The 27,844-nt window shown below is 41.2% G+C and overlaps 1 protein-coding gene across 6 annotated transcripts in view; it reads right to left on the bottom strand.

The window, feature by feature from the left end:
• The window catches only part of myo9aa (myosin IXAa), a 133,338-nt gene that overhangs the window by 75,162 nt on the left and 30,332 nt on the right, over positions 1-27,844 (bottom strand). The window lies entirely within an intron of this gene.

Raw genomic sequence — 27,844 nt, 5'->3', positions numbered from 1 at the left:
CAATTTCAGTCAAAAGCAACTTGACTTGGTTATTTGTCTTTTCCTAAACAAATAACCAAGTTCAGTTGCTTTTGACTGAAATTGCTTTGGGGATAACGGTGACCTGGACAAATGAGAACATTCACAGGCTTTATACTCATCTACAGTTTCCCTTTTTTTTTCTTTGACTATGTTTTCTATTGTTTTTAATGTATTACAGCTGATATGTGTGGACTCGAAGATTTGACTGGAAGCTGTTCAGGTGCAGGTGAGACGGCACCTGCAGCTCGTCTTCGAAATATCTTCCAGAGTCAGTGCAGACAGGAAAGGATTGACTATTTTGGGACATTAGGTCAAAATAAATCCTCAGATCATAACAGTCAGACGGCAGGTCAGTTTTTCTGCATTCTTCCACAAAGAAGTTAAACCAGATGACTGAACCTGCAGCCCTTTGCTGTGTGGGGTGACTATTTGTAGCGGAGGCCTCTTCCTTTTCTGTGGAGCACAGCTGCCTCACAGGATTTATTTCAAACATTGTCAAGATGCCTTTGACGCAATGTCATTTCTCACACTGGCACACAGAGTCGGCTCTGTTCTCCAGTCATTCCCCTCATTACTCCTGCTCTTTCTGCCATGTGACAATCTCAAAGAAACAATACTTTTTTTCCTCAGCTGAACTTCTGACCCAGGGTTACGTAAGAGCGCTCCGTTTTCTAAAGTGCGAGAAAGAAGTTAATGTGGTCCGAAGACGTGAGATTCATAATTTCCTTTGAGACCTTAAAAAGGGGCACAAAGTGCGGCAGGACAAACAGGACCGGGGGGGCTTTAACTTTACCGCGACAAAACAAAACAATAGTGCAGTGCTTCCTCGTGGTAATGGGGTGAGGTGAACGAGAGGGATGAAAAATGAGGGAGGGAGGAGACAGATAGAGAGATGTAGAAATGTAGATCACAGGAGCACTTAGAGGTTAAATTAGCACTCTCCATTTATGCTGTGTGCTTAGATAATGTGGGAAGAGGAAAACAATGAGATCGTATCATCGCCGTCAAGAAACAACTTTGTTTCAAAAGCAAAACAGGGAGGAAGTGTATTTTATAAATTCCTAGCATTTATTTTATAAATGAAACTTGTAAAATATTCAGAAGAAACCCACAAAACTTTGTAAATATTAACTATTAGTTGTGCCTTTTGACTCCACACAACACTTTAATGCACTTTAATTACATCAACAGACACAGAAAAACTTTAACAGGCATAAGAGAAGTTTGTAAAATGATGATATTGTTGTTGAATTCCCTGAACAATATGGAGCACTGGAACTTCAATTAAGAATGCATTATAAATAAGACATTTAGCCACTATAAAGAATATAAGCTTTTTAATATAGGGACATAAACTATTGGTTTTATTCTGAACCTTTTAACTCTTAAATGAACCCAACAGAGAGAACAGAACATTCACAGCTGGCCCTAAAAGGATCTGCAAGTATTCTTAGTGTTCGACTTTCTTCTTATGTGTGCTAATGTATAACTTCTTCACGTACCCTGCATGCTTGGGGATATATACCTATATGGATCAAACGTTGCAGTAACACCCAAAATTGTGGGGGCAGTGTCAGGCATTGTACATAAAAAAAAGAGAGCAAGAGCAAGTAAGTCACCAAAAGCCCCGACCCTAAAAGGATCTGCAGGTATTCTTAGTGTTCGTATTTCTTCTTATGTGTGCTTATGTATAACTTCTGCACGTGCCCTGCATGCTTGTGGATATATACCCATATGGACCAAACGTTGCGGTAACACCCAAAATTGTTGGGGCAGTGTCCATCATTGTAAATAAAAGAGTGCCATAGCAAGAGCGAGCAAGTCATCAAAAGCGCCGACCCTAAAAGGATCTGCAGGTATTCTAAGTGTTCTTCCTTCTTCTTCTGTGTGCTAATGTATAACTTTACAGTATGTTAAGTGTTCGATCGGATTCTTCACCTTCAGTAAAACGTGATCACTGATTTGAGTAAATCCAAATAGTTAAAAGTGATAGTTCAACCTTAATTCTCCCGTCATATTCAGTGATAATAACTGCAGTGTACCTGGCCCCTTTTAGACATCACAGCCTGTTCAGTCTCATTAGAAAGGTGAACATGATGCAGACTGTGTGCAGATAAACTGTCTTCACTGTGCGTCTTCATGAAACCAGCTCCATTTACTTCCATTTTTTGGGGGAATTCAACCAAAACAGTAGGAGGATGCGATGTTTGATAGTCGTGAAATGTGCCGTCATTCCTTCCACGCGGCCCACAGGCTCCGCTCAGCGCCGTGAGTCACTCCACCAACAGGGAGAGACACAGGACCTGATTGTTGAGCCAAATATCAAACTGATCCCCGCGCCCACAACAATAATGAGCCACATAGAGAATAAAGAAACAGAAACCACAGCTAGAGCTAAAAACAACCAATTGATTAACTGAAAAGAATACAGCAAATATAAAAATGCCCCAAAACCTCCACACCAACAAATGTCACATTTTTGCTGGTTTCTTTTATCTTTTTTTACAACAGTGAACTGAATAAATTTGGGTTTTGGAAAAAATAAGTCATTTGAAGATGTCACCATGGACGCAACATCATTTTTTCTTTTCCTTTTTTTAAAGTTAAAATGCCAAAAAATTGCTGGTTCCAGGTTCTCCCATCACATTATTTAATGCTTTTCTTGGTAAAGAGAAATAAATAAGATAAGTTGACTTAACTGAATATATTTGGGGTTTGGTCTGACAACAAAATAAATTGATTATTTTTAAAAAAGTAATCTTTAGTTGCCGCCCTAATTGTAAGGGTGTATTTATTTTAAAAGCCAATAATTAAACTAGTGGCTTAACTTCCTTATTAAATGATAATATCACTGTCACTTCCCCATGATAGTGAATCATTAATTTTACTTATTGTGTACTGCTTGTCTCATAAGTTTAATTTCTCTTGCGTAGTTTCTTTTTTGATTTTATATAAATTATTTATTTCAAATTATTTAGCTTCTGTATGTTTTTCTGCCCTTGCGTTGCTGCAGTACCTGGGAATCAATAGCATGTAATCTTATCTAAGTATACTAACACAACATGAGTCACGACGACACACCCACAGCTGAGCCTGATCCTAACATATACAGTACCTAAAGAAAAGCAACCTCAGACAAATGTGTTCGCCGTCTGCACTAATCAGCTGTCAGGAGTTAGTTGTAGTTTCCAAACGGAGACCTTCTCCGTCTGACATCAACACCACCCACACAAACAATTAACAGGAAGCTAACCTGAGCTGGCAGACAAGAGTGTGCGTCTGGGCACGACGAGGCCAGCAACGCTTGTACTGACCCACACAGACACACACACACATACGCACACAGAGTCCGAGCCCTCAGCTTGAATCTCTGCCAGCACAATGCAGCACTGCAGACATGGGTGTGGCCTCACCAAAAGGGCTTTTCATCACCTCAAAATGTGGCTCTGTGTGGTCGAGACACTGGTAATTACAGAGTTTGACTGACATTCACAAATGTGATCACATTATGTGCGTCATGAATAAATCCAGTTAGCGACACAAGTGTTAATGCTGTCACGCCGAATGATCACAGAGGCAGCGGGACGAGCATGCGAGGGAAACAGCTGTCCGTCACTCGTAACACACGCAGATCTCAACACATTTGGTTCATTCACAGCATTAATGTGCCACTCATTCACACACACTTACACACCGATGGTTGACCAGCACCATCTAACAATTTGGGGTTCAGTGTCTTGCTCAAGGTCACTTCGACATGTGGGCAGAAGGGGTTTGAATCAGCCCCCACCACAGCGACTTGCTGGTTGATCCAATAAGGAAGTGTCAAAAACTGTAGTTCACAGAGTGCCCACTAGGGGCAGGTTTCATAATAGAGCAGTTTCTCATTGACCCCGATGTTAAATAAGCCGTCTCCACAGCATAATTAAACCTACTTAAAGCCTGGTACGATTGTAGTCTGTATGTTTAGGTCATATCTCCATGACAACACTGAGCAAAGACGAGCTCCACTTACTGCCCTGTTCTTTTCAAGAAAAACCTGGGACGCAAATCAAACACCGCAAGAGTCAAAAAAACAAAAGTTCAAAACGGTATTCAGTGACAAATCATGATTCATTTTTTTTGTACCATGGATAACTATGCGCGCGGCCTCTTGAGTAACACATACATCACATCAAAGCCCTTTTTTTGGTCTGACAAGATGGCGACTCCCGTAGGCGAGTACGATCGGATCAAGTTGAGAGAACGGACATAGACGCAGATGCTCCGCCATCTTTTATAAAGTCTATGGTTTGAACCCTGCAATCGGGACAAGGCGCTCTACCTCCTGAGCCACTGCTGGACCAGATGAAACTGAAGTAAAGAGCTTGCTTTCACATTAAATATGATGTTTGTGTTGATATTTCACACAGAAGAGAGTGTAAAAAAAGAAAAAAAGGCAGGACAGATTATTCTTGTCAGTTTTGAATAACATGTTAACATTTATAAGCCCTCTACTCTCTGATGATGTAACAGCTCCCACAGTAAAATCCCTTCACATGAAGCCGCTCCCTCACATGTTTCACTCAGAGTGTTTATTTGAAGGGCTGGGTGGGGATCATGTCAGGTTCAAGTGTGGCTGCGGACTTCATGATGAGGTGAATAACATCAGAGTGAGTCCGTCACACATTAAAGTGCTCTTTACTGGCCACAGTGTTTGTGTTTGTGGGGAATAAGAGTTAAATGGCGGTGCAGAGGATTCACAGGCTGATATTTCAGGGAAAGAGGAGTTTCCGGTTTATAAATTTAGCTACAATAAAACACTTTTCAATACAGTGTTGAATAAAAAACTCTCTGACAGCAAAAAGTAAAAAAACTTTCTATGCCATTATTGTGATGGTCATTTAATCAATTTGTTTTTAACAAAAATGCCAAACATTTAGCAGGTTTCAGCTTCTCAAATGTGAGGATTTACTGATTTTCTCTTTTTTGTATTACTGTAAACTTATAAACATATTTAGATATCAGAGCGCTGGTCGGACCAAACTGGTACTTTGACAGGAATTTCTCACCATTTTCTGACATTTTACCTGCTTGGCAACCGACTGATTAATCCAAAATATAATCCATTATGAAAGCCATCATTAGTTTCAGCCCTTAGCTATGACATAAAGACCCACAGTCCTGCACATCAGAGATGAAAAAAGCCTTTTACTTAGGCGAAACAACTGCATTTAAAGGTGTAAAAGTATTATGTTATTATTATTATTATTATTATTATTATTATTATTATACAAGAAAATGTTCTCAAATGTCAGTAGAAATAGGGGAAGGATTTCAAAATGTGATATCGACCCATTACACAGTACCACTCACTACTCTATGTATTTCTAGCTAGTTTCAATTCAAACATAATTTCCAAAGTAACAATGAACTAAAGTCGTGGAGTAAACTGTGTAAAATGTAATTAAAGGAACATGTAAACAGAAATAAGTGCTAAAGCTTCAAAGTTGCACTGAACTACACTGAAATAAATAGACTAACCTCTAAAAACCAGAGGAAAATAAAATGGTCAGTGTCAGAGCAGATTTGGTGGCATTCCAGTCGGCGCTGTGCTTTGACGATGACGGAGTGACCCGAGTCAATTTGCCTCCCTGTATAGGATGTGTTTGACAAGCGCTAAGTAAATGTGTTCAGCCATTAGGAAAACAGGCCTATCTCCAAGAGCAAACACTAATCCCACTCACTCCAGAGGCCTGTGTCAATATGCCATTTCCCAGTGCCAGAGAGCTGCTGTGATAACCTGCTGCAGGTTACTTTGTTTATTAGAAAACAGACGCCTCCGATGGTGATATAATGCAGTAGATCACAGCTATGATGTGCAGTTGGGGACACAATTCAATATCACTCCGCTTTCATCTTTTTATACAGTGTAGGGATTTGAATTTAACTTGCAGAAGATTTCAACATATTTCTAAAGTGATTGGTTACTCTCAATTTTAAAACTCTCTGTTATTTGAAATATCAATCAGCTGTGCCGATGTGTCAGTGACGTGGTGGCGACAGAGTGCTATCTTTAGCTTAACCCTACATGTTCACGGACATAGTGGTTAAATCTGTCCATGGAAAATGTGTTTATTTACATCAGATATCTTAGGGCACACTCACACGGCGCCTGGGCACAGTACGGATGGACCGTGCCCAGGCGCGGTACGCTTGCCGGCCACGGCCTGTTTGGGAGAGGTGGGCTTTTGTAAAGCACATTTCAAGACACTGAAACCCAAATTGTTGGATGGTGCTAGTCAACTATCGGTGTGTGAGTGTGCACGAATGAGCGGCACATAAATGCTGTGAATGGACCAAATGTGTTGAGATCTGTGTGTGTTATGAGTGACGGACGGCTGTTTCCCTCACATGCTCGTCCCGCTGCCACTATGATCATTCGGCATGACTGCATTAACACTTGTGTCGCTAACTGGATTTATTCATAACGCAGAAGTAAAAAAAAATTGCTTTGCCTTGATATATTGTTCCACATGTCAACTCAGTGTGTGACAAAACATAAATGAAGATTATTATTATGATTATGTTTCCACATAAACAGGAAACGTGAAAATGCACAGCCGAGCACAAACACAATCAAGAACTGACTGCAGAAGAGGTTGAATGAGATAACCGAGGACAATTATAGATTACAGAGGAAAAGAGTCTCCATTATAAAACCTCCTACGCTTTGAACGGCACAAACACATAGCTGTGTGTTTTGTGTGAGCCTCTTGGTGAGTGCGGAGGTGTGCCATGAGGGATCACAGGGTGGATCTATGGAGCGGTGACAGATTCCTGGGCTTGTAGAGAAAAACCTTAATCCAACTCTTTATATTCTGACTGTGACTCATAACACGGACATCAGCATTTAAAGCAGATCAAAACCAGTGTCAGTCTTTGAGAACTCTGTGTGGAAAATAAGAAACCGTGCATAAATCATTCAGGAAATGATGAAATATATCATTATACGATGTGCAACATTGACGTCTTAGCTGCAATACCATGCAGCCGCAGAGAAATTGAGTAGACGTTCCTCTCAACACTCGAGCGAGAGGAGCAAAAAAAACAAAAACAGCCCAGACATCAGCAGAAAGAGAGGAAATGCGGGAGGCGCAGAAAGAAGCTTCCCAAAATCTGGCCACCATACAGTGACCTGGAATGTAATAGTGAGGGGGAGAGAGGGGTGGAAACATGGAGTCATGTCCCAATTCAGTGTGTTCGGACAAAAGGAAAGACAGGAAAGTAACAAGAACCAGAAAAGTGTTGTGACCAGCTGTAACTGAAATACAGTTTTGTGACTTGTGTCTCTCTCACTCTAAGTGTGAATGAGACAAACATAGAGCTGAAACGATTAGTCAATTAGCCAATAACGAAAAAAAGTCTCATGTAGAAATGCTAAATATTCCCTGGTTCCAGCACCTCACTGGTAATTTGCTGGTTTTTGTGTCTTAAAGGTACAGTCATAGTGCTTTTCCAGCCTTCAAAATTCCCTCCATCTCCCGTTGAAGCCTGAACGATGGTACAAACCCGTCCGCCATTGTTTTACACTGAACAAGCACCCCCCATCGCTCTGCATCGTTGATAACGCTCATTGGAAATCTGAAATGAGCGGAGAGGGCGCAGATAATAAGCATTTGTGATTAGTCTGGTGATGCCGGGATAGTTCATTTATTTACCAGGAGTCAAATACCGTAAAATGGCCAAAAAATGACAAATTCAAATGTCTCCTTTTGTGCGACGAACAATTCAAAACCCCAAAAGATTCAATTTATTATCCCATTAGAGAAACAATCTGAAAATTCTCACAAATTCAGAAACTCTTTTGGCCATAAAGGCCCAAAGATAATTAAATTATCAAGACAGTTGATGATTCATTTTCTGTCGACTACCTAACTAATCGTTTCAGCTCCAAACTTTTATGTATATATATGGTTGTAGATTTTTTGTGTAAAGGTTGGAAAAAAGTACGTGATTCAATGTCATGGCCTTGAGCTTTATGAAACTGAAGTGCGCTTTTTATAGACTAAATGATTCATCAATGCATAAAGAAAATGATTGCTTAGAAATAATCTTCCATCCATCTTCAACCGCTTGTCCCTATCAGGGTCACGGGGGGCTGGAGCCGATCCCAGCTGACAATGGGCGTGAGGCGGGGTACACCCTGGACAGGACGCCAGTGAGACAATCACACACACTCACACCTACAGGCAATTTAGCATCATCAATTAACCTAACACCTGCATGTCTTTGGAGTGTGGGAGGAAGTTGGAGAACCCGGAGAAAACCCACGCAGACACGGGGAGAAGATGCAAACAGAAGGGCCCCAGCCGGGATTCAAACCATTGCTGTGAGGTAACTATTTCTAACCAACACACCACCGTGCCGCCAGAACTACTTTTGAAACGGGCAATAAAAAGGGTGAATACACAGACATGTTTTCCTTTCTCACACTGCAGTCATGAGCTGTAACAGAACCCCGTCGCGCCTTTGAAAGATGAAACACTTTAAACACAAAATGCAGAAATTCACACGGTTAAAGCTGCGTTCTGACGACAAAATGGCTGCAGGCCTCGCACTGCAGGACTGGAGGATTACTCAGCCGCAGAAACATAAACCTCACTCCCTTCTTCAAGTATTTATAATCTCAACAGTCTCCTCACACTAACAGTGCAAAGCTGTTCGCTAATTGTTATTACAGATCGGTCACTCCGGGGCCGGGCCTCAGCCTTCCCAGTTTCTCAGGGTTATCACAGCGAGCAGGATGATTACAGCACAAGCGAAACACGAGGAGGATCGATTGCATGTTAGGATAGTAGAGCTGGTTCTGCAGACGTTTTGTGTGAGATTAAACTTGACACTTAAACAGGTTTGGGATGCTTAAATGACCGTACATGATCCAGCTGTTCATGTAAGAGGGATGTGACGTATATTTCACAGAGCTGAAAGGTAAAGAAGCCGGGCCTGTAGCATTCCTAACCTGTTATCGTCTATTAGATCTTACTGCATGTTCAAATATTCATGTCATTAGCTGCCATAAAACTTGTCGAGATTCGTTTGTAAATATTTGCCTCAACTACGAGAGCTTGGCTTGATGTTGAGTCTCACCACATCTACCGTAGGAACTTTCTATCAATAAATCGCAGCTGTGTACCCGACACTGTCAGCACTGTTTGAGTTTTAGCTGCCTGTGCACTCGGTAATGTGGATCATCAATTTATTTATCTGTTCCATGGAGCAACAGCTGTAGAGGCTGAAGAAGGAAACAGACGCTGTAAGAAAACTGATATTCTTTTATCACAACTGTAATTTGCCAGGACCAGTGATTGGGCCCTCCCCAGAATCTGCTTTACACATATCAACACATGTGCATGCTCTCTTTTTCCTGGTTTACATGTGTGTTTCATAAAAGAGAAAGAAAGCATGCACATGTAAACAGAGGGAGACAAACTCTAAGCACCCTGCTGCCGCCGTCACCGCATGTCCTATGACGAGAGTCAAGAGTGCTTAAAGTCTGGCACAAACGGGAGGCGTCATCATCCAAAGTGTTACATCCAGACGGTCCAGACTTGCATCATACTGTGTATGAAGTGGACACTTTGAAGGAATTTAATAAAAAGGTTTTAGGTTTATTTTTTGGTGGATACATCTCTCACACACACACACACACACACACACACACACACACACACACACACACACACACACACACACACACACACACACACACACACACACACACACACACACACACACACACACACACACACACACACACACACACACACACACACACACACACACACACACACACACACACACACACACACACACACACACACACACACACACACACACACACACACACACACACACACACACACACACACACACACACACACACAACTCGGCAGTACAGAAAATCTTTTTATCCTATTCGACATTTATGTGAAATATCGTGATAATTAGCTCAGGAATTCTTGAGTTATGGACAGAAATGTGTTTTGTGGGGTCATAGTGACCATTCACCTACGAAATCCAATCAGTTGGTGCTTAAATCCAAGTGGATCTTTTTGTCAAATTCCCTCCAAGGGGGTTCTTTAGATATCTTGTTCACAAGATTGGGGCAGACGTTCAGACAGACAACCTGAAATCAACAGCGGTCGCCGGCTTGAGGGTATAAAAACGGCCTCCTTTAAAGCATCAAATCCAAATGTTTTTTGAGAAAATTAAAGTGTTTTATCGACTTTCAATCTTCAGTTTATCAGAAACCCTACCAAAAAAAAACAAAGATGGCTACCACTAAACAGTGATGGTTTCTAATTTTTCTTTCATTTTTCAACCTTATTGTGATGTTTACATTTTTTCTATCCTTCTGTCCTTTATACACAACTTTTCATACAAAGTATTTCTCTACATAACCCCTGTAAAGAACTACACTTACACTGCTGTAGGCATCATACTGATTGTTCTGTTACTGTTACTTGTAATGAGGGGATAGCTTTGGTCATGACAAAAGTAGAAAACTCTCTTGTTATGACAGATAGTGTACGTACACCCATTAAGACACATAAGCTCCAGTTAACCTCCAACTTCAGCTGACGGAAGAATCGCTATGTCTCTGTGTGTGTGTGTGTGTGTGTGTGTGTGTGTGTGTGTGTGTGTGTGTGTGTGTGTGTGTGTGTGTGTGTGTGTGTGTGTGTGTGTGTGTGTGTGTGTGTGTGTGTGTGTGTGTGTGTGTGTGTGTGTGTGTTGACCTCTCTGTCATTAGCCAACACCCGGGTCATGTTAGTAAAGCTCCGTCCACACAGTCATCCATGTTGGAGCAAAGTCGGAACAGGTGGTCTCATCAGCGTCGTGCCCATATGTAGGCCACATGTCAAGCATTAGCCGGCCGGCGCTAGGCTAACACTGAGGCAGGACGATGCTGCCAGGTGAGGGCAGTGACTTAGCACAATCAATATACTAAAGCTACGCCACGTGGTCGGAGCAGAAGGAGGTCAATCCAATTAGTTAGATCTGAGAGACACAAACATTGGGACTCTGTCCAATCCCGTGCCAGTCCTGGAATATCTGTCCCCTTCACATCCTACATCAAACACACACGCAGATGTGTCACACACATAAATACACTTTCATCACTCTTTAAAAAGTCAAACATGACTAAACAAGACAAAAAGTTATACATTGGCTGGAATTAAGTGGTTAATGATCTAATCCAGGAAGCTGCGCTGCTGCATTCTTTGACGTCGGCTCACTTTAGTGCAAACTAAGCTACGAGCAAAGGACCTCACAGCACCCATCAGAGTCTTCCTCTAGAGATACCCTGTGGTGTTCTCGTGTAAACAAACAACAGTCATGTTTACATGCAGTGGGTGTATCCTTGAACCTTGACAAACATGTTGGATTAACTTGTGTCCTGATACAACACTTGCAAAGTCATCTTTTAAGTGTATATTTGAACCCTGTCTTGTTTTATATCAGTTGCCATTCTAGCAATCAGTGGGATAACGTGAAACCAAAGGATTTCATGCAGCTTAAATATCATAAACATTTGGATTATCACCCGCTCTCTTGTTCTTATGTTGAACCATAGCTGCACTTAGGGTGAGCAGATCAGTACGTTACATTCAGTGCCAACAAATGGCGGCTGTAGGAGCGTGCCACTTCCCAGCATTGCCACTTGATGGGCTTATCACTGACAGTCGAATTCTCCTCAATGACCAATGACAAACTGAGAAAACAACAACAACAACAAACGGGATGGCTGCACCTGATTATACAAGCGTCACTCGTGGGCGGCCTGCTAGTAGGTTTCAATCCGAACCAACATGGCGGCTGGTTTACAAACTTTCTCTGATATTAAGAAAATAGTTCACCAAAATGTGTTTCTGAAAACATTTTATGCTAGAAATAAACTGTGCAGTTCATGAATCTGTCATCATTTTAGTTCAACAACGGTTAGTTTACAGGATTTTAGTTACACGAGGCACGCTGGACGCCCATGATTTGTATAAAGTAGCCTGGACCTCAACTTTAAGCACATGAGGAGTGGGCAACTCGACGTCACCATCACTCACAACAACGCTACCATAATGCATTGCACGGCTGCTAATATGGACAATGAATGGGAAGCAGGGGAACGAAGGACACTGTGGACACGTACCATAGATGGTGTTGTATTTTAAGCCTGAGGTCGGCGTTTATTGAGCAGAGGACGTGATGTCTGGAAGTCGCCGACTGTTAAAAGCTTTATGACAGAAGGGAACTATATCGCCACACTTTGTTCTGGGCAGTTAATGAGTCATTCACACCCCGACAGCACAAAGATATGTTATTAGCAGTGACACTTATCTTCTCACTGGGACGGGCCAGCGGAGATACAGCAGACAGATTACTGTCATCGGCCAACAGAGGAAGAAAGGAATAGAGGGGCAGAGAATAAGGAATGGGATTACAGAATTTCATAAGTGCTTTTAATTACCTACAGAGATGACTTTTCAGGGGTGCAAAAGTCAAATCTTATCTTTGCTCAGTGGTTCGCAGAGTAAACTCAAATCAAGGGAAAGCATCTTTCAGTCATTATGCAACAAACAGCTGGAATAAACTTCCTGAAGATGTGAGACTCTCACCCACTCTGACCACTTTTAAAACTACACTGAAAACTTTTATGTTCACCTTAGCTTTCTGCTAAATCTTCGCACTTTTAACGTCTGCACTGTTTTTATTATTGTCTATGTTTTTGTTCTCTTTGTCTTTCTGTAATGCATTTTAATTCATGACATGTTGTGCTGTGAAGCACTTTGAGTCTGCCTTGTGTATGAAAAGTGCCATACAAATAAAGCTGCCTTGCCTAAAACATCCAGAAGAGACAACCACCTGTAATCTAACTTTATGCAACTACCGGGGAGTCCAGAACTACATGACATACACCGTATTTTCTGCTCTCTTCCAGATGTGTGCTCTTCTCACACTCTGTTTTATTACACTACATCCGGATGTATGGGAAGCTCAAGATGACCACAAACCACACACACACACACACACATACCACATGAGAACCTCACAGCAGAGAGAGGTCACCTGTGAGGATTTATGTAACTGCAGTGAGGAGTGGAGGTTGTGCTTTCCGCATTTATGTAACAGACTTTATTGATACTCAAAATCATGAGGTTGGAAAATCTGCTGGGAGAACAGACTGTGAAGCTAAGAGGGCTGGAGGTGTTTTTTAAAATTAGCGTAAGGGTGTTAGAAAATTACATGTACATAATGTTAAACATTACTTATCCTTCAGATCTTTAATTGAATTTGAAAATGCCTGAAATCAAGACTGCAAAGTGAGAGTTGCTCCTGTAAAACAGGATCAAAAGAAGACTTTGTAGTCAGTTTTTTCTGTTTCTGTTCTTGCCACTCCCACAGGAGGAGAGCAGAGGGGAGGCTTTTAAAACAAGTCCTGAACATCCGCTCCCTCACAAAATCAGAGGAGACTTTCTAAGGAAGGAGGACGGGAGGAAGGCAACATCTGGCCAGCTGCAGATGAACAAAGTCACAGCAACAGAAGGGAGGACAGAGAGTTTCTTTCCTGAATGAAAACGACTGCGATGACTGTAGTTCTGTTCAATTCACAATCAGTTGATCTGACATATTTTAGTGTCGTTTTTTGTCTGCGCGACAGTCTGAACCCCTTAAATATTCAGTTTACTGTCACAGGTAGAGCTGCAAAGATTAATCAATGATGAAGTAGTTGTCGACTATAAAATGAATCATCGACTCTTCTTCTAATAACCAATTCATTTGTGAGTTATTTTTTAAGAACTCAGAAAAAGCTTCTAAAATGTGAATATTTTCTGGTTTCATTCCTTATTTACCAAAAGACACAGGCAGAAATTACAGACCACAGAGAAAACCTTGAAATTATTCACATTTCAGAGGCTGGAATCTGTGAACTTGCGTTTCTGTTGCGAGAAATGACTTAAACCATGAATCGATTATTAAAAAAGTTGCCGATTAGGTTCATGTCAGTTGATTTCCGACCGATGTCGGTCTACATGACTGATTATAAACTAGTGAGACGTTTCATTAGAAAACAAAGTCTGAACAGACATAGCGAAGGCATTAACGACACAGATGTGCCCCACAGTGATTGCGTTTAAAGACTATAAAGACGAGAGCAGATGTGACTGGACTTTATTTTACCGAATAAAGAAGCCTTTTCTGTCTGACTCTGTTCTACGTGACACACTGCTGCAGGTGGGCTGACTGTGGTGTGTGTGTGTGTGTGTGTGTGTGTGTGTGTGTGTGTGTGTGTGCGTGTGCGTGTGCGTGATGCTGACGAGGCACCTGCAAACTGCATAAATGAAGAGCCTGTAAAGGGACACAAACGGCCACATTGTCGGGCTGCTGCTGCTGACATCTGTTTGCTTAAAATCTGAGACGCAGCAGACGAGGATACACATCCTGTAAGATGTAAGATCCTGTGTGTTACTTTATTGGCCATGAAAATCTGATGATGAAACATTTAAAGACGAGACATTTGCTCAGACGTAATGACTATTTTCCTTATTGATCAACTGGTTCATCAATTAGTGTACGAAACGTCAAAAAAATAAAATTAAAAATGGAAAATAAGGGTAGAAATCAGTCAAAGATGCATTTACATCTCATCTCATCTTCATCCGCTTATCTGGGGTCGGGTCGCGGGGGCAGCAGCTTTAGCAGGGGACCCCAAACTTCCCTTTGCCGGGCCACATTAACCAGCTCTAACTGGGGGATCCCAAGGCGTTCCCAGGCCAGCGTGGAGATATAATCTCTCCACCTGGTCCTGGGTCTTCCCCGAGGCCTCCTCCCAGCATTATGCAGCCTCCCCCTTTTCATTTTTTATTGTAATTGTTCCTATTTTTTGCAAGTTCACTGCTGTTTTTAATTATACGGCTGTATACTGTCCTTTACTGGCTTTGTTTCATGATTATTTACATTCAAAATTTAATAAAGCGTTAATTGTAAATATTTTAATTTAAATATTTCCAGAGGCAAAGGTGAAATCTTCAAATGTGTTCAGTTTATACTGACAAATGACAAAGTAAAACCTCTCAACCAGAGACTATTGGGCGGTTTGTTTGTTGTTGTTTGTTTTGGTTTTTTTTTGGGGGGGGGTGACTGCAACAATTATTTGATGATTAAAATAGTTGCTGATAATTGTAACAGCTGTGTGTCAATGAAGATGTGACGATGAATCTAACACGCAGGTTAAACTTCTATCAATACCCTACCTGCAGAATACAAAGCATCCAACCGGAGGATGGAGATGAGTTTAATTAAAGTTTGTTTTGACCTGCTACACAACACAAAGTCAAACAAATGACTGAGCCTTTTGAGAGCGATGTAGCTCAACCAAATCTCTCCGTAACCTCGGACCTCAAGCTGTTACAGTCAGAGCGAGAAGCTGTATCAACACTATCCTCTGCCTGATAGTCGACAAAGCAGGAACAGTTTTTCCTCCTCAGTGGTAGTCTATTCAGTCTTCATGAATACGGTTTCAGAGGAAAATAGGAGCTAGGCACCGGGCTGGAGAGATAAACAAAACAGTGAAAAGTAACAGCTGGAGCCGTTGGCATCGTCACCTCTCAGCTGTGCAAAGCGTCATTAATGGTAACAAAGTGTGCAGTTTTTGCTCGATGAAGTAGGATTTTACAAACGTGACCTGAGAGAGTAACGCCTGCTTTCAAGGATATTTTCATTTTACTTTAATTTGACAGTAACACATTGAAGTTGTGAGAACGTTCTGAACTAAATCTATCAGGTTTTGTCGACTTAGTAAACATCTCAGTGTCCTCAAATCAAGTTTTTCCCCACAACGTCGTCCCACACGCCTCCATTAAAGAAAATATATGAAAACTGCAACGATTAGTTAATTAAGGGCGCACTCACACGGTCCATCCGTAGTACCCTGCCCTGTGCTTTAGGGTAATTGTCCCCCCCTCCCTCTCCCCCCGCGACCCAGGCCCCTTTGTACTCACACTACCTGGGCCTAGGCGAATGTTTCTTGCTGCCTATACGTCATCACGCCGCAACACGTCACACGCATTGATTGAAGTCATCGCGATGCGTTGCTTTGTTTACGCGGAAAACATGGTAACGTTTTTGGCTTTGTGGTTTTTCTAACCAAATCTGCAGTAAACACTCCAACTCCGCACCACATCAACGTGAACCTTTCGCCGCCATTGTTTTAAATGTCTGTGCATGGTCCGTCCTTCTATTTTCTATGTCTGAACAGTCGCACATAAAATGACGTCAGAACCACCGTAGGCCTTGTACGCGTGCGCACGCTTGTGCTCATACATGTGTAAACGTGCTTTACAAAAGCCCACATCTACCAAACGGGCCGTGGCGTCTAGCTGCGGTACGGTTGCACTCACACTGGTCAAACGAACTAGACTTTACTCGGAAACATGCTTGGGCACGGTATGGATGGACAGTGTGAGTGCGCCCTAACAGTTAACTGCTTTATTTGTTCATTCATTTTTTTGAGAAACAAATGCCAAAACTTCAGGTTCTCAAATGTAAGAGTTTGGTGCTTATTGTGTTCTTACATTACAATAAATGTAATATATTTAGATTTTAAAATGTTGTATGGACAAAAAAAGGCTTTACATAACTTTACATTGAGCTGTAACGGACATTTATCACAGTTTTTTGACAGTTTCTATACCAATAAATGAATTAGTTATAATCATAATTGTCAACCTTCATATTTAATTTATTGCTGAACTGTCCTCCACTGGTCCCAGTTGCTTTATTGTCAGTACATTGAGGGTCAGACCACAATGTAACGAAATTTGAGTGGCATTCCCTGAGGCATAAAAACACAAGAATATTAAACAATTAAAAAGCCAGTTAAACTTATAACAACAATTAAAACTTATTTAAAAAAAATAAGAACAATAAAGTGAAATATGTTGTACAAAACACAGCGGACAGATAGAATATAAACATACGCAAATGTGTGAAAAAGCTTTTTGAATATACCTCAAAAAATGTTGGCCACACTTATTAATTGTATTTGTCTGTGTATACACTTGTTTTATTTTATATTTTACAAATCATTGCTACTAAAATATTGCTACATTTTGAACAAGTTAAAAAAATATTCCTGTATATATTGACAACTGACTGAAAAATGGACACATTGAACCTTAACAGGTTTCATTTAAGGCTGTAACATTTATAACCACACTGGTGTTACCACAGCTCTCATATAAAAATAGTTTCCCCACAACATCAAACGCTTTCAGTCACAAAATGTCCACTAATGTTTGTTCCACTGGCTGTTTCCACCGTGGAAGGTTTTTATGGCTCTCACTAATGACATTTATTACAGAGAGCAGAGGAAGCGCGCGACCGTCCGGATGAGGTAAAGACAATAACTCATCAAGCAGCTCCAGTAATTTGTCTGTCTTTATTATTTTTACACTCAAAGGCAGCGTCATCACTGAGCACAGACGTATAAGAACTAAAGACCTGCAATTTAATTTAGAAGAAGTTTTTTTTTGTTAAATTTTAACGCAAATATTGACATGATGTGATGACATGTGAAGTCTCACAACCTACAACATTTAAAAGATGAACTTTTCACAAATTTCAAGTAAAGTCTTGACAAGTGCAACGAGAATCTGTGGTTGTAGAGTACTAAGAGACCTCCCAACCAGCTTTCATCTATTTTTTTTCTTTTTTTATTTGATTTAATAAAAAAAAATCTTTTTTTACGATCTTTGCTTTAACAAATTTTAATTTTCCCATGTCCATCTACATATTTTCTTAAAATTTTAACCGGTCAGTCTTTGTTCCTACCCTCACCTGTGGTCATGAAAGCTGGGTCATGACCGAAATAACGAGGTCGCGGGTACAAGCGGCCGAAATGGGTTTTCTCAGGAGGGTGGCTGGAGTCTCCCCAGGACTAGGTGGAGAGATTATATCTCCACACTGGCCTGGGAACGCCTCGGGATCCCCCAGTTAGAGCTGGTTAATGTGGCCCGGGAAAGGGAAGTTTGGGGTCCCCTGCTAAAGCTGCTGCCCCCGCAACCCGACCCCGGATAAGCGGTTGAAGATGAGATGTTTTTATATATTTTATTATCCTTAATTATGTTGTTTCCTCTTGTTTTCTTATTTAAAAGTAATGTGTTATTGGATGTAAACACGATGCTTACGTCATTCTTTGTTGTGCTTTACTTATGTTACATGACAAAAAGGGTTCGTGTCATGGAGAACAAAGAACAAGGATGGATTTAAGATATAAAAAGTATTTAAAATGGTTCACTTCTGATGTTTCGATGAGGAAGTCTTGTTCTGCTCGAAGTGGCATTTAACAAACACCATTTCCCATAATCCCTGGGTTGATCGTCACAACTCAACGAATGAATGGTGAAGAAGTTTTTAGACGACAGATTTTACAGCTAAAAAGTCCTTTTTTTTTCATTTTCGGGAAGTTTTTCCTCACAAAATAATGTTATACCGAGGATTTCAACCGTGATAGTTCGTGTTGTCACGGATGAATGAATAAATGAATTTTTGAAAGTAGAAGCTGCACGAATATACACAGCTTATTACAGACAAATTGGTATTGTAAATGTTTTTTTCCGATAAGCGTCGCTGTGAAAAACTTTCATACAGAACGTATAAAGCAGAAAACGGTGCTAGAGGTGATTTAGAAATGGGGTCATACAGCTTTTTATTTGTATTCATTTTATTTTCATTTAGTCAAATTGTCAACAATTGACTGATACTTATTAGCTATTAATTGTTGTGTGTATTATTTAATTTCTGTGATAATTTCCAGAAGTGGTAGACACAATTGTGTGTATAATAATAATAATAATAATAATAATAATAATAATAATAATAATAATATCAAATAAGTTTTAATTAAGTTACACCCTTTACTGTTAGGCAACAGTTTTTAATCTCCAGTGTTTCCTCAGGGGGCCTGCCAGTTTGGGAGTTGTCTCTGATCTTGGCCGCGGGGGGTGCTGTCCTGTGGACGGTTCCGGCCCGGGCGGCTAGAGGGCTCTGCACCTTGGTGCGGAGGTTCCTGTCTGCTCGGGTTGGGGTGGTCTCTGTGGCGGTGCTCCCTGTGACCTTGGACTGGGATCTCTCCCGGTGTGGTTGGCCCCCCAAAAGGTAGCTTCCTCTAGACTCCTCTGTACCTCAGGTCTCGCTGCCCGGCCATGTCTCTGTAGTGACAGCTAGCGTTGGTGTAGGTGTGAGTCAGTGTATCTGTGTGCCTGCATGGCTGTGTGTGTTTATGTGAATGTGTGAATGAACGTAAATATATTTGTGTATGTCTCTGTGCATGACTGTGGGAGGGTTGGGTTCTTTTAACTTTCTTCTCCTGATTTTATTTGTTGTTTCTCTTTTTCTGTACACCTCTGTAAGGCACTTTGCGATACTTTTCTGTATGAAAAGCGCCATATAAATAAAGTTTGATTTGATTTGATTTTGATTTGTAGTGTAAAGAAGCCCTCTGAGCCCCTTTGCAGAATCATGATGCTGCAAAATTCACATAGAAAAAGGTCTATTTTCAATCCACAACATAGAAAGTCTGATAGAAATTAAATCCAAGGCACACGTTTCATTTTCTGGACTACACAGAAGCCAGAGGAAATGGATAGAGGTTAGCCTTCGTGTGTTAATGAGTGGAAGATGATCGACACACAATAAAAGAGATAATGACGGTCTCATTAATATCTCCCTGGACGTGATTCCACCACTAGTGTCCGTGACACGTCAGCCTTCCCTCGATCGTCATGTGGGACAACCCTGAGCGAACAAACATATGGCTTGAAGTTACGTAACACTCACACACGGCGTAGTCGCTGCAAAACTAATGAAACTCTGTTATCCAACAACCCCACTAACCCTCAAGTTGCTTCACAAACCATTCTGTGTTTAATTGCTTGTGTAACTTGCTGCTGGGTGTGTGTGTTTTTTTCCCTTCAACTGGAGTCCAGCACAGCACAGATAAGCAGGCACTTGCACCTTTCACGTTACTCAACCGGGGACTGCAGCCTACAGGCCGAGCCCGCTCTGTACGCGTACACACTCTTCAGTATTTCACCCTTTACCCGGCTTTCACCTCAATAAAACACACAGCTCTGTATCTGTACACTCAACCCAAAGGACGCTCAATCATTCCCCGTCTGTCTCTCTCATCTCATCTTCTCCTTTTTTCCACCCTGGCCTGAGGAAAACAACACTTTCAGGGCACAGTAAATCTCGCTCGACCCCGCCCAGTTGGGGGATATCCCAGTAATACACACTAATCCTACTGCTAGTGTCGGTGGGGGCTCTGGGGAAATGGTATTACATGTGCAAATGTGTGTGCGTGTGTGTGCATTTCTATGTCTGAGTGTATTGAGGTAGCAGAAGGAGGAGATGCTGAGAGGTGAAACTGCTGACCTGGGCTGACTCACTCCAGGGGTGTTTCTCTTGGCCAGGAACGACAGAGGAGAGCAACAGGAGCTCACCAGGGACCAACGAGGCCTGCAGGTCCTTAACATGCCAACTCAATATGAATACTTGTAGGTAAAATAAAATAACCCAACTAGCAGGTGAGGTGATGTATTTTCTCCAGATACTTTGCACAAGCAAGTATTCGTCTGGTATTGATGTATGTAGAGCTGTCCTGAATACCATTTTCAAAGCGTCGGATACTTGGTACTGATCAACACGGGGGGGGTGGGGGGGACAAGTTATCAGACAGCTGAGTGGTTCCAGTAGCTCCCTGCTCCACACTTAGCCTCGACAAGCGACTGTAAATGACAACAACATGCAGAAAAGACTCTCACGCTGAGCTGAAATGGAAACTCTGTGCTGCAACACGCGTATCGTGGTTTATACGAAAAGCTGAATCCAAAAATTTAAAATCGAATGCCCACCCAACGAACGAATATCCTAAAAGTCGCTCAGGCCGTCATCAGCCCACTATGTCTTTATCGTTGTATAGAAAATAATTTTCTGCTACATTAAAGCTCTGAATGTTGAACACAACTCCTTTAAACCTACAGTAGTTCTGCTCAAGTGCTCATAGCTTTCTCCTTCTTTTAGCGACTTTCATGCTAATCCGGCAGTTGTTTACCCTCTATTAAGTTCTCTTTGCTACTTTAGCTTAGCTGTTAGCGATGGCTTCTCTCTATTCGTGTTTTCTGTCGCTCGGTGTGTCAAATGTTTAGCTATTCCTCTGCCTTCGGTGATAACGATACATTTATATACAGTATATCATGAATGTTATTTATTTTCCGTCATGGTAAATTGGAAGCTAAGCTCCGTACCAGGGCAACACAATCGTTACAGTTAGCTGCTGGAGCCGCCAATAGTCAGAGCGGGCCGACCTCATGTAGCTCCGTCTCGCAGCATCTCCTGAGCAGCCGAAAAGGCAGGGAGGCTGGGTGATAAGAGAAGCATAATGTCAGATTATCTATGGAAAAGAGTGATTCAAAATTCACTCTTCTGTCATGCCGATTCGCGCGGCTCAGCAGGCGGACCTACAGCTTCACGAGAAACATTTCTGAACTCTCATTAGGGCGCAGATTCAGAGATTATTGTTATAACGTCTTAATTCAGATTGTAAGTTTAAATTGCTTTAATATCAGCGTGGAAAAAAAACATTGATAATCTATTTAATTGGTATTAATTGATCGGATATCAGAAGAAGATTAAATCATGAAAGTTCTTTGATGGGAGCAGCGACGGTCCCCATGTTACTTAATTATATTGGCTTACATAATCCTAATTTGTTATATTCCATAAAAACAACAATGTTAAATGAGGTTGCTGTAGTTTTCTTTTTTTAAGTTGTTATATTAATTGCGTATTCGATCCAATACCAGTGCGTTAAAAATATAAATATTATTACTTATTTTGTTATTCTAGATGTGATACGATTGCATTATTGTTGTATGTCCTGGAATGAAATCCACAGAACTTTCTTTTATTATCCAGTTTGACAGTTTTGTCAGTCATAAGTGAAAAAAAGAACAGGAATTAACTCCTTTAAAGCTGATTTCTTTCAGGGCTAAATTACATGGTATCAGATCGTGCAGACTTGCATACTTGCCAATACTGATAGCAGCATTTTAGGCAGCATCTAAGACATTTTTCAACTATAATGTTAACCATTGAGCTACCAGGATGCCTCCTCCTGAAGCATTTTAAACACATCTTGCATTATCATTCCAACTAAGGACGTTCATTTCCAGACTCTGCTTTAAATCATCCTTAAATGTCAGGGAGCCACCTGAAAACCCAGAGACCTGACGGGCTGACATCTGGATTCAAAGCCTGGGTGGTGGTTAAACACCAGATGATGACATGCTAGTGCAAGAAAACTACAAATAAATGAATTCATAAATAAATAAATAAATAAATAAAGTACACCAAGGATCCATCTCTACACCTATCCAGGATATATTTGAAAACCATCAATATTTACTCCAACAGTTGTTTGGTCTTTGTTTATCTCACAAAGAGCAAAGAAAAGGGAGAAAATGTTGTTTATGTAGCGTCTGCATCAGCCTATCATTACTGAGGGCTTTAATAGTAATGCTTTTCCTTCCTGTGTTGCTTTAGGGTCAGTCTTTCTCTATAGCATTAACCTTTATGCAGCTTTTAAAATGTGATTATATCAAGTTGTGAATTGTGAAGAGGTTTTTCTACCATATGGTGTTACTGCATTTTTTATACCAAGCTTGGTGTTGGCACCTTAACACACAAGAAAAGGCAACTATTTCAAACAGTAAATTCCCGTGTGAGGTCACAAGAATTCATGGCTTCATGTCAACTTCAGTCAAAGGCAAACAACGTCAGGAATGGCAGATAAGCAGACAAGTGTTAAAACAACATTTGTCCTATTCCACGTACACTTGTGATCGTCTTCAGGGTCAATTCAAGTCCACAGGTGAAATCAGCAACATCAGTCTATTCCCCTTCGGACTCCAACCTAAAACTGAAGCCTGTCACGTCTCTGATTGTCCTTAATTTAGAATAATAATGACCAAGTTCAACCAAAACACTGCGTCTCGCTGTGTTTATCTAACCAGCACAACAGGGTTCATGGTTTCATCTCCTTCAAGCTGAGTTTTATTAATTGAAGCACTTGAGCGACAGGGCTTGTGAGTCTCTTAACGCATAACTGCAGCTGTTGGCTGGTTTCCAAAGAAGACCAAAACCTCTTGTAAGTGATATCCTCTATCAAGAGCTTAAAAAAAGCCTCTCTCTCTTTCTCTCTCTCTCTATACAAACGTATACGTTTCAGGCCTCGGGGTGAGTTTGCCCTGCGACTGACAGTCAGCAGGAAACGTCTGTCTGCTTTGCTTTGCTGTAGGATTGTTGACACGAGGGTGACGGCTCGACACTGTCCTGGTCTTTGATAACAGTGATCTTTGAATGCTGAACTGGAGCGAACGTCTGATAAGTGGAAAGGAAAGGGAATACGCTGTACCTCTCTTAAACTACATTAAACTCAAAGTTACTGAACAGTGTATACTCAGATAGACGCATGGAAATAATCTCCTCAAACCTTTGACATTTTTAAAACCTTTGAGTGTCAATAATAATTTCCTTTGTCATTTTTACACACTTATACAATGATGTGTAATCTATGGTTATGTTGTATCTTATTGGATTTAACTATTATTATTATTATTATCATTTGTTTGTTTGTACTGCATTTGTTTGTGTATTTTGATTTTTGTTATGTCAAAGCACTTTTTTTAAATGTGCTTTACAAATAAAGTTATTAGTATTATTATTAAATAAAGTTATTATGTCTAGTAACGTTTTAGGCAGTATTCGATTATTGTTATATTAAAATGATTCCACAAACACAACAAGGGGCTTAATTATAAAAAGTATAATATCAGGTTTCTCCACCATATTTGGGCATTTCTTTCTTCCTACACATTATTTCCATAGTTGTTTCATTCAACTCAAAACACATTAGGATTTAACGGGATTTGAACCGGGAACCCTCTTGCTGTGAGGCGACAGTGGTAACCACCACACAGCGTGGGTCCTCTCCGGGTTCTCTGGCTTCCTCCTACGGTCCAAAAACATGCACGTGTTAGGTTAACTGATGACTCTAAATGGCCCGTAGGTGTGAATGTGAGAGTGAATGTTCGTCTCTATGTGCCCTGTGATAGACCGGTGTCCTGTCCAGGATGTACCCCGCCTCACGCCCGATGTCAGCTGGGACCGGACAAGCGGTTGAAGCTGAGTGAGTGTTGAAGCAGACTTTTTTTTTTCCAAAAAAGAAAAACTGATTTGGAATTGAAAAGGAATCAGACTGATATCAATAACATCGAATCAAGTCCCATCCCAATTCTCCTTTCTTGTGAAAACCTTGCACCTAGATTACCCACAATGCAACTTGACTGCAGACAGAGTTTCAAGTGTGTTTTTCTCGCAGCTCACAAACAGATTATTGTCATTTTCAAACTTGTAGACCCACCTGGCAGATCTATCTCACTCCGTGCAGCTCCTTCTGGGGCAACAAAAACACTTTAAACTACTCAGTTCAAACACTACTGGTACTCTCAATATCCTGCAAACAGACTCTAATGTGGAAAATGAATTCCTCCTGAAGCCAACTGAGGCGCAGCTCTTGAAAACCCATAGCGCATGTCAGAGGTCAAATTCAAATTCATGGCTCTTTACATTAAGAGATCATTAACTCCAGTAGGGGTCAGCTCTTTTACCAGGACATCAAACTGCTTGACAAAATCCTGCCGCAAAGAATAACTACACAGATTTACAGAAGGAGATGAAACAACGTTAAGAATATATTTTACAAAACGGCATTCATCATTCCTCCTGTGCTGCTTGTCTACTTTGCTGCATGAAGAGGAAATGAAGATGAAGTTTTCCTATGAGGTAATGTTGGCTGCCGTTCCTCCCCATCTCTCCTCTCTGTTTCTCTCTGCAGTAGCTCCAGTCTTGGCATCAATCACCAAACGGGCAGATACGCAATCTTACTGTGCAAACAATTAAAGGCTGCTCCCCTGCACTCAAAACTACTCACTCGTGTTGCTGCGTTGAGGATTAACCTGATATGCTTACACATTAACCCCGCAGACACACTGATGAATGGCATTCCTGGGAACTGTGTTTGCTAAACCGAAGGCAATAAAACGCAGCGTAGAGCTACCTGTTGTCTTGCTGGTTACCTTTGAACTTGGCCTATGCGCTGTCAGTTTCAACTTGATATTGATGCTGGGAACACTGGCAGAATATTTATTGTATTACATGGAACGAAAATAAACTAATAAGCTTTTGTCCTGGAATATTAACAACTTAAAACTGACATCACCCCTGGTAAAGTGCCCATAAAGTCAAGGTACCATAAATCATTCAGCTGGAAGACTATGAGCACATCTGTGCAATCATGGCTGACTATACGCAGATGAAGAAATACCAGAAGGGATGTATGCATTTCTGTGAGCACTGCCCTGTTCTTTGTCAATCAAGTGCAAACAGCAGGTGATCAGGTGACGTGACAGCGAGCGATACAACCCTCTTGTAAAATACGCACTTGACAATAAGCAACCAGTATTTGCCTTCCTGACTGGCAGCATTGTGCATACAGTCAAATGGTGTTATGCAACAGTCAGGAATTCAGTTGATGTTGAGGGCAAACGAGAAAACAATGTGCGGCTATGAACTCGTCAAAGACTCTTGACTGGCGTGCATTAAAGCGACAGGTCCCCGAAGAAGAAAAGGAGTATGAGCGGAATGTCTTGAGTGATATGAAAACAACCAGCTTCCTTCACAACCTTCAGCTGGGCCTCCACAAGGTCTACCTTTAGACAGTCTTTCCACTGTGCTGGAAAAAAATGGTCCTAATCATAAAAAAAACAAGAATCTACAACTGTAACCACTGATAGGAGCTCCTCTGTGTGTAATCCCCGCACAGCTGGACTAAAAGTGCAATAAACCTCTGTATGGAGACAGACACGACTCAGAGCCAACGAGAGAGACAGTTGTGGCTATGCAGTGTTGTGTAACTGACAGAAACTCACATTCACACACACATCATGTTGACTATTGAGGCAGGAATCAATCCATTCATACAAGTAAACACATCAGCTCACATATGTTGGTCCAACCTGAATATTCACAGATGTATCGTTCTCTTCCTGTGTAGTAATTAAATCTTTTTGGGGCAAAGTCAAGTCTCAAGTCATTTCAGATAAGTCTTGATTCAAGGATCATTGTGCATCAGCCAAATCAAAACTAAAAGCCTTAACAGACAGACAGAAGCCGGAGTGATGAGGTCAGGCGATGCTTCCAGGAAGAAAACCAAAGTTGTTGAGAAAGAAAAACAAAACAAGGGAAACAACATAGTCATCCCGTATGTGGCTGGGGTATCAGAGAAAATCAGGAGGATCTACAACAAACACTGCATCCCTGTGTATTTCAAACCCGGTAATACACTCAGACAGAGGCAAGTAAATCCCAAGGACAGAACACCAAACACCCCCAAAAGCAATCTGGTTTATGCTGTCCAATGCAACGAGGAATGCAAAGATCTTTACATTGGAGAAACAAAACAACCACTGCCTAAACACATGGCCTAACACAGGAGCGCTAACTCCTCAGGCCTGGACTTTGCTGTCCACTTACACCTCAAGGAGAAAGCCCACTCCTTTGATCACAACAATGTCCACATCCTGGACAGAGAGGACAGATGGTTTGAAAGAGGAGTAAAAGAAGCCATCTATGCAAAAGTAGAGAAACCATCGCTAAACAGAGGAGGAGGTCTGAGACACCACTTATCTCCAATTTACAATGCTGCCCTTTCATCCCTTCCCAGGAGATTCAACAATCTAACCTCTAAGAACAAATGGCCTCCTGTGACTCCAACGACTGTCGTCAAGACTCACTAGAGTACTAACTAAGCTGAAACCGCCAACGACTGTCACTCCAAAGGGTTCAAAGGGTTCCAGTGACATCATCGGCCTTGTGAGAGGTTAGATACCTGGGTCTCCACACCAGATAGTTGGACCAGTCCCAGCCTGGTCAGTTGCGTACATAAACTGATGAAGCCTCTTGGATGAGAGGTGAAACGTCTTCCTGAACAAATAATCAAGTCCAGTTGCTTTTAACTTAAATTTCTTTGGGGATAGCGATGACCTGGACAACTGAGAATATTCACGGGTCATGAGATGACACTTTTTTTTTAATATAAGAGCTTTTAAACTAGGTGCAACATTTTGGTATAAAGCTTGTCTTCTAAAGAAATTGTAGAAGTAATTTTATACAGCCCAATATTACAAATGTATCTCAAGTAGCTTCACAATCTGTACAGCATTCAGTCCTTAGACCCTCCACAAAAAAACTAATCTGACTCGTCAGATGGTTTGTTTCACAGAACCATCTGAGAAGACGTCAGTAGAAACTGTTCAGGAAAGGGCAGGTGTTTTTTAAAAATACCTGGAAGGTGATTGGATGAACATCTGTCTATCAAACTCTGCTCCTCAATCAGGAGAAGATAGAAAACATGTTTTCCATGGAGAAAAGCCTTCCGTGCTGTTCTCTTCTCCAGTTCTAAACAAACTGATGCTGTTACAGCATGTAAGCTAACCTCTTCAGGAGTCGCCATTGTTGCCTCTCGTGTCAGCCTGAACTTGAGACATCAATATTTTTGCTTTCAAGTCACGTCTCCTCTTTTGGGAATTAAGTCTCAAATCAACAAAGTCTTGGTCTCAAGTCATCTTTTTTGTAACTGTAAGTCTGACTTAGGGCCAAGTCTCGG

This window comes from Echiichthys vipera (assembly GCF_963691815.1).
Source record: "Echiichthys vipera genome assembly, chromosome: 1".
Taxonomy (NCBI): domain Eukaryota; kingdom Metazoa; phylum Chordata; class Actinopteri; order Perciformes; family Trachinidae; genus Echiichthys; species Echiichthys vipera.
Note: the sequence above shows the minus strand (reverse complement) of the source record. Positions and strands in the feature narration are given on the sequence as shown.